This window comes from Arachis duranensis, chromosome 1, assembly GCF_000817695.3.
Source record: "Arachis duranensis cultivar V14167 chromosome 1, aradu.V14167.gnm2.J7QH, whole genome shotgun sequence".
Classification (NCBI taxonomy): Eukaryota; Viridiplantae; Streptophyta; class Magnoliopsida; order Fabales; family Fabaceae; genus Arachis; species Arachis duranensis.
The window spans coordinates 50,560,090-50,567,779 of NC_029772.3; positions in this window are offsets into that span (position 1 = coordinate 50,560,090).

Here is a 7,690-nt window from a genome sequence, read left to right on the forward strand (position 1 = left end):
AGAGTCATTCCGAGGTGTGTACCAAGATGATAGATATGGTGGACTGACAAACCCCATTTTTAGGGTTTATCTTGTATTGATTTTAGGGGATTTTATAACCTTTTACCCACATTTATTCAATGAAATAGCATGGTTTTGTATATTCTCCTTTAATTGTGCTTAAGAGTGAAAACATGCTTTTTAGGTCTTAAAATAGCTAAATGTAATTTACCTTGATTCCATTAGATGCCTTGATATGTTTGCTAAGTGATTTCAGATTTAGGAGGCAAAGATTGGATCAAGGGAATGAAGAAAGAAAGCATGAAAAGTTGGAGAACTCATGAAGAAATGAAAGAACCGGAAAGCTGTCAAGCCGACCTCTTCGCACTTAAACGACCATAACTTGAGCTACAAAGGTCCAAATGATGCGGTTCCAGTTGGGTTAGAAAGCTAACATCCGGGGCTTCGAAAAAATATAAGATTTGCCATAGTTGCTACAAGTATGGTGGCGTTTTAGTAGTTAGAATTAGTTTCTAGAGAGAGAAGCTCTCACTTCTCTCTAGAATTAGGATTAGGATTAGGTTTAGTTCTTAGATCTAGGTTTTAATCTTTGCTTTATTCTACTCCTACATCTCAATTCCTTGTTGTTAGATTCATTCTTCTTCCATTCTTTTATTGTAATTTCCTTTATGTTGTTCTTATACTTTGTTGTAGATCTACTATTGTTCCTTCCATTTTCTTCCAATTCAATAAGAGGTAATTCATAATAATTGTTCTTCCTTGCTTTTCTATTGTTGATCTCTTGCCTTTGTAGTTAGATCTCTCTTTAATTCTTGCAATTTATGTTGTTTACTTTTATTGCCTTTTATGTGTTTGTTGAAATGCCTCTTCTAGATATAGTATAGATTTTGTTCCTCTTGGCCTAGGTAGAGTAATTAGTGACACTTGAGTTATCTAATTCCTTTGTTGATTGGTAATTGGAGAGATTGCTAATTGGTTTGGAGTGCACTAAAGCTAGTCTTTCCTTGGGAGTTGGCTAGGACTTGTGGCTCAAGTTAATTCATCCACTTGACTTTCCTTTCTTTAGTAAGGGTTAACTAAGTGGTAGCAATGAACAATTCTCATCACAATTGAGAAGGATAACTAGGATAGGACTTCTAGTTCTCATATCTTGCCAAGAGCTTTGTTAGTTGTTAGTTTATTTTCTTTGTCATTTATACTTCTTGTCCAAAATCTTAAAAACCCCAAATATGATTCACAACCAATAACAAGACACTTCATTACAATTCCTAGGGAGAACGACCCGAGGTTTGAATACTTCGGTTTATAAATTTTAGGGGTTTGTACTAGTGACAAACAATCTTTTGTATGAAAGGATTATTGTTTGGTTTAGAAACTATACTTTACAACGAGATTTCATTAGTGAAATTCTAAACCGTCAAAAATTCAATCGTCATGGACCCCCTTGTAGTTACCAACAAGCCCCACCATATGCTTATAAACCACCTCCTCAACATAACTCTGAACCACCCTACTCACAAGCCCCTTTTCACCATTCACCTCCATATGACCTGAACCATCATCCACCATACCAGCCACCTTATGAGCCATATGAACCATACATAAAGCCACCCCAATTCCAACCTAATTACTCCCAAGAACCAGCACCTCCATATACACCATGTCCATATCCATCAATCCAAGAGCACTATGATCCTACTTATGATAGTCGAGTGCAACAAGACTCAAAGGATTGTCTCAAGGAAACAGTGGATCAATTTCATGCAACCCTTCATCAACTGGAGCAAGCGATAAATTAATTAGCTTCCCAACGTTCGGGCACTCAACGAACTCCCACGGTTTCATGTGGAGAATCTACTGAAGAACGCATCATGAATGAGAAGCTAGAAACTCTAGTGGACAGTGAGCAGCATGACTTTGTATTGGAACAATTGGAGGAAACCGAAATTATCAAAGAAGAGGAAGTGGTTGAAGACTTAGAAGATGCGGAACCTCCATGGGAAACTCAAGTCATAGAGCCTCCTTCCAAGACGTTTGAATTTGATGTTCAGGAGGGTGTACAACCTCCAAGGCATAGCCTGGTTGAAGACTTTGGAGAGGTTGATCAAGAGATGGACTCAATCATTGATGACTCCGTATCTATAATTGAATCCTCTCCCATTGGACTTGACATGGAGATTAAAGAAGAAGAAGCACAACCTCCCATGCCCTTGGAAAGTAATGAAGAGGAGATTGAATTGGAAGAAAGCTACCAAGAGGAAGCGGTTGAAATTGAAGAAGCTTACAAGGAGGTGGAAGAATTCAAAGAAGAGCACAAGGGAGTGGAGCTTGCAAAATCATTAGAAACACCTCTCTCAAAGCCATTACAATCCAATACAACATTCAAGTGGGTAAAATTCTTATCCTTGAACTGTACCTTCCCACTTCAATATGGTCAGCTTGAAACGGATGGACAACTTAGAGCTATCTGCGGTTTTAAGAGCAAAAGGGAAATAGTTAGTGGTTGGCAACACCATCCTAGGTTTGTTATGGTTGGAAGCACAAGGCCTAATTGCAAGGGTTGGTATAATTCTCAATTGATTGGGTCTAGGAGGATGTTTAGGTTCTTAAATGAGAATTCCAAGGCTAAACCACCCAGACGGAATCATGATGATCAAGTTAAAGACGGGTGTAGAAACAAGATTTGGGATCCCAGCATACAAGAGGATCAACTTTGTGAGCTCGAAGCTTGTGAAGAACTTTATCAAGGCTTGGTGAAGTAACTTGGAGATGTTAGAGCTTATTGGAAGTCCAAGCATTGGTAGAAGTTTCAAGATGAGTTCAAGCATAAGCCGCCCTGACAAGGAGCTTACCAAATGTCCAACTTAAGGACTTTAACTAAAAGTGCTAGGTAGGAGACAACCCACCATGGTATGATCTTTATTTTTATTCTTAGTTTTATTTTATTTTATTTTTATTTATTTTTTTAGTTTTCATTCATAAATTTTGCATAATCATTTGCATTTTGCATTCTGCATGTTAAAAAAACGCAGTCGACGCGCGAGCGTCTACGACGCGTACGCGTCATATGTGACTATGTGAAATAAATAAATTGAACAGAAAGTTGGGCAGGAGTGGTGCTGGACGCGTGCCTCGCGGATAAGCAAAACCACGCGCACGCGTCCCTCACGCGTGTGCGTTGCTTGCGATTTCACGGACGCGTATGCGTGACACTAAAAATTGGCGTAAATGGGTGTTTGGGCAGCAAGTTGTGATGGTTTGGTGTTGGAAATGTGCTAGAAGCACAACATCCATCACGCGTCCGCGTCCCTGACGCGTTCGCATCATTTTCGCCTCATGGCCATCCACACGTGCGCGTGCCTGACGCGCATGCGTCGTATGCAATTTTGGCCCCAATGCGAAATGAACAGAAAGTTGTGCGTGCGTGAGGCTGGACTCAGCGATTGGCACCATCACGGTCACGCATACGCGTACTGGAGGAGTCCGCGTCACATGGCTGTTCTTGTTTTCACGCGCACGCGTGACCTGCGCTCGCGCGTCGCTTTTTGTTCTCCATTTTACTTATTTCTTCTCTCCTTTCTTATTCTTTCTCTTTTTCTTTGGTGTTGAATTTTCTTGCTCAACTGTTGCATAATTCTTGCATTATTTTGGGTGCTCCTTGACTTGTTTGCTATCTAGTTGACATGCCCTGTGCTTTCATTATTTTCTCACTTACATGTTGTAGCTACCATGTAGTTGAGAACCTTATTATTTGGCACTAGCCCACATATGTTTTATTTCTTTTCATATCTTTGCTTGTGGGTTCTTTCCCTTCCTTTTTCTCTTCTTTCAGGATGGCCACCATGAGAAAAAAGGAAAAGTCTTTAACTAGAGCAATAAACAAGTTTGCCGCACGATCTTTGGAGAAAAAGCATCAGTGGGAGCCGCCCGTCCACTTGTACATCTCTGCATGCACCGAGGACGGTGCAATCTTTAAGTGTAGGGAGGTCGATACTAACTTTCGTGGGTTAGCTACTTCCTTTTCAACACCAATTCTTACTCTTCTTTGTAGTTAGTTGTTGCATTTGCATGTTTGATTGCATGTTTGTTTGATTTTATGCATATTTTACCACTACTTGGTTGAAGTAATGATTTTCTTTTCAAGAAACTATTTCAGAGTATTTCACTAATCTGAAATTAAATTTTTGCTAAACTTGTTTGAAGAAATTTTATCTTGGAACATAGTTTTAGAGCTCAAACACACAACCTAGTGAGATTTTGAGCCTACTTGATTGGTTGCATTTTATCAACCAATAATTTATTTTGGTGTCTATTGTTCTCTCTAAAATTGTGATCTATATCTTGCTTAATTCTATATTTTCATAGTTTAATGTATGCATATACTTATATGATTGAGGCCTTGTTTCACTATAGTTCACATACCTATATGGCCTTACCCTTTTATTATCCTTTGCAAACCAATTTGAGCCTACTTTACCCCATTTGTTCTTTATTTTAGCTCATCACTAACTCTAAACAAAAAACAATAATGTCCTTAATTTGAATCCTTGGTTAGCTTAGACTAGTGAGAGTGCTCATGAATTAAGTGTGAGAAAATTGGGTTTCGAATTATTTGGTTTGAGAATTGAGTATGTTAGAATTTACTGAAAATGAAAAAAAAAGAAAAATATTGAAGATATGTTCATGCATTCAATACCTTAATCATATGCATTGAAAAAAATAAAAAAATATATATTATGAGAAAAAAAAGAAAAAGAAAAAGAGAGCAAATAACAAATAAAAAAAGGTGGGACAAAATGCCCCAAGTTAAGTAATAATACCAATGCATATGAGTTGTACTTGAATTTGGGATGCATGAATATGTGGTAAACATAGTTAATGGGCAGTTAGATTTTGCATTGTAATTACATGGATTGTCTTAAGTTAGGTGGTAAGTTTAGGTTAATCAAGGATTCAAATTTTAGTCCACCTAACCAAATACAATCTTACCTTGACCCTAACCGCATTACAACCCTTAAAAGACCTCTTGATATGTGTATTTGTGCATTAAATTTATGTTGATTGGTAGAAGAAAAGCAAGTCTTAGAAAGCAAGATTAGTAGAGAAATGAGAGATCGAACCTTAAACACCTGAGTGATTAGAGTGCATACACTTCCAGTAAGGGTTCGATGCTCGATTCTTTGTTCCCGACTTTCATGAGCTATCTTCTTCTTGCAAGTTTATTTGTACTTAATTTTATGATTTGAATTAGTGAAATCCAGTTCATATTTGTTCTTGGAGAAATTGATTTACTTTTAATCAAGCAGGTAAAAGCATTTTGCATTTAGCTGCATTCATACAGATAGGTTGCATTTCATACACATCCCACCATTTTGCCTTCACTCTTTTAGTTCTCTTAAGCTTAGCATGAGAACATGCTAATGTTTAAGTGTGGGGAGGTTGATAAACCGCTATTTTACGGTCTATCTTGTACTCAATTGAGTGGATTTTATCAATCTTTCATACAATTTGTTTATACAAAATGCATGGTTTTACATTTTCCTTCCTGATTTTGTGCTATGATTGAAAACATGCTTCTTTGGCCTACATTTTGCTAATCTTAATCCTTTCTTATTCCCATTCGATGCCGTGATATGTGCATTAAGTGATTTCAGGGATTACAGGGTAGGAATGGCTTAGAGGATGGAAAGGAAGCAGGCAAAAATGGAAGGAACACAAAGAAATAATGAGGCTGACCAGCGGGACGTGACGCGTACGCGTAGATGACGCGTACGCGTGACCAGCGCAAAAGAGGACCGACGCGTACGCGTGACTGATGTGTACGCGTGATAAGAGATTTTGCCAAACGACGCGCACGCGTGACCCAGGCGTACGCGTGATGTGCGCCACATGCAGAAGTTGCAGAAATCGCTCTTCTGAGCTCTTTTTGGCCCAGTTCCAGGCCCAGAAAACACAGATTAGAGGTTGGGAGTGAGGCAGAATGAGAGGATACATTCATTATTCACAATTTTAGTTTTAGATGTAGTTTTTCTAGAGATAGGCTCTCTCCTCTCTCTTAGTTTTTAGGATTTAGGATTTCTCTTAGGTTAGGTTTACTTCTTCTTCATTCCAGGTTCAATGTTCCTTTACTTTGGTTTCTCTTCTATTTTTATTTATTCTATTACTTTGATTTATGAATTCTCATGTTAGATTTAATTTTATATTTAATATAATTTGAGGTATTTCAGATTTATGATTGCTTTCTTTTATTTATGATATAAATAATTTGGATTTTTCCCCTTTGGCTTTGGTTGAGTAATTGGTCACACTTGAGTTATCAAACTCAGTGCTGATTGAAAAATAAAATTTGCTGATTGATTTGGATTCTTCTAACGCTAGTCTTTTCAGAGGAGTTGACTAGGATTTGAGAAATCAAACTGATTAGTCCACTTGACTTTCCTTTATTTAGTAAGGGTTAACTACGTGGGAGCAGTAAACAATTCTCATCACAACTGATAAGGATAACTAGGATGGAATTTTCAGCTCTTATACTGGTGCACGAAATTGTGATCACACTTTTCACAACTCCGCACAACTAACCAGCAAGTGCACTGGGTCGTCCAAGTAATACCTTACGTGAGTAAGGGTCAATCCCACGGAGATTATCGCCTTGAAGCAAGCTATGGCCATCTTGTAAATCTCAGTCAGGCGGATTCAAATGGTTATGAGGTTTGATAGTAAATAAAACAATAAAACATAAAATAAAATAAAGTCACTTATGTAGTTCCTTAGTGAGAATTTCAGATAAGCGTTTGGAAATGCTTTGTTGCCTTTGAACCTTTGATTTCCTACTGTCCTCATCCAATCATGCGTACTCCCTTCTCTGGCAAGCTGTATGTTGGTGGATCACCATTGTCAATGGCTACCATCCGTCCTCTCAGTGAAAATATGTCCTCTACGGTTTCTCGCAGGGCTAATCAGCTGTCGATTCTCGATCGTGTCGGAATAGAATACATTTATTCTTTTGCTCACTGTCACTACGCCCAATAGTCACGAGATTGAAGCTCGTCACAGTCATCCCATCCCAGATCCTACTTGGAATACCACAGACAAGGTTTAGACTTTTCGGATCTCAAGAATGCTGCCAATTGGTTCTAGCTTATACCATGAAGGTTCCAACGTCACGGATTCGAATGCTCTATTGTCAGGAGAGGTGATTCAGATTCGTAGGTCAGAAACCAAAGAGAATATACTCCAGCTGTTGTCCAATGACTACGTTGAACATCATGTAGACCACTTTGTGGTTGTCAGGCACGCGGATCTTGGCTAAGCGAGTAACAAAGATTGAGTGATTGTCACGGGTTACCCCTTCATTCTGACTTAACTGAATTAAGTACAAGAGTATATCTTGGAGGAGAAGTAGGCGTGAGTTGAATAGAAAAACAATAATACTTGCATTAATACTCGAGGAACAGCAGAGCTCCTCACCTTAATCTATGAGGTGTAGAAACTCCACCGTTGAAAATACGTAAGAACAAAAGGTCTAGGTATGGCCGAATAGCCAGCCTCCCAAAAGGGTTTAAAGAACTCCCAAAAGGTCAAAAACCTGCTCAAAGGATTGAAAAGTGGTCCAAGGATGTGAATACAATAGTAAAAAGTACTATTTATACTAAACTAGTAAACTAGGTTTACAAAAAGTGAGTAGATAGTG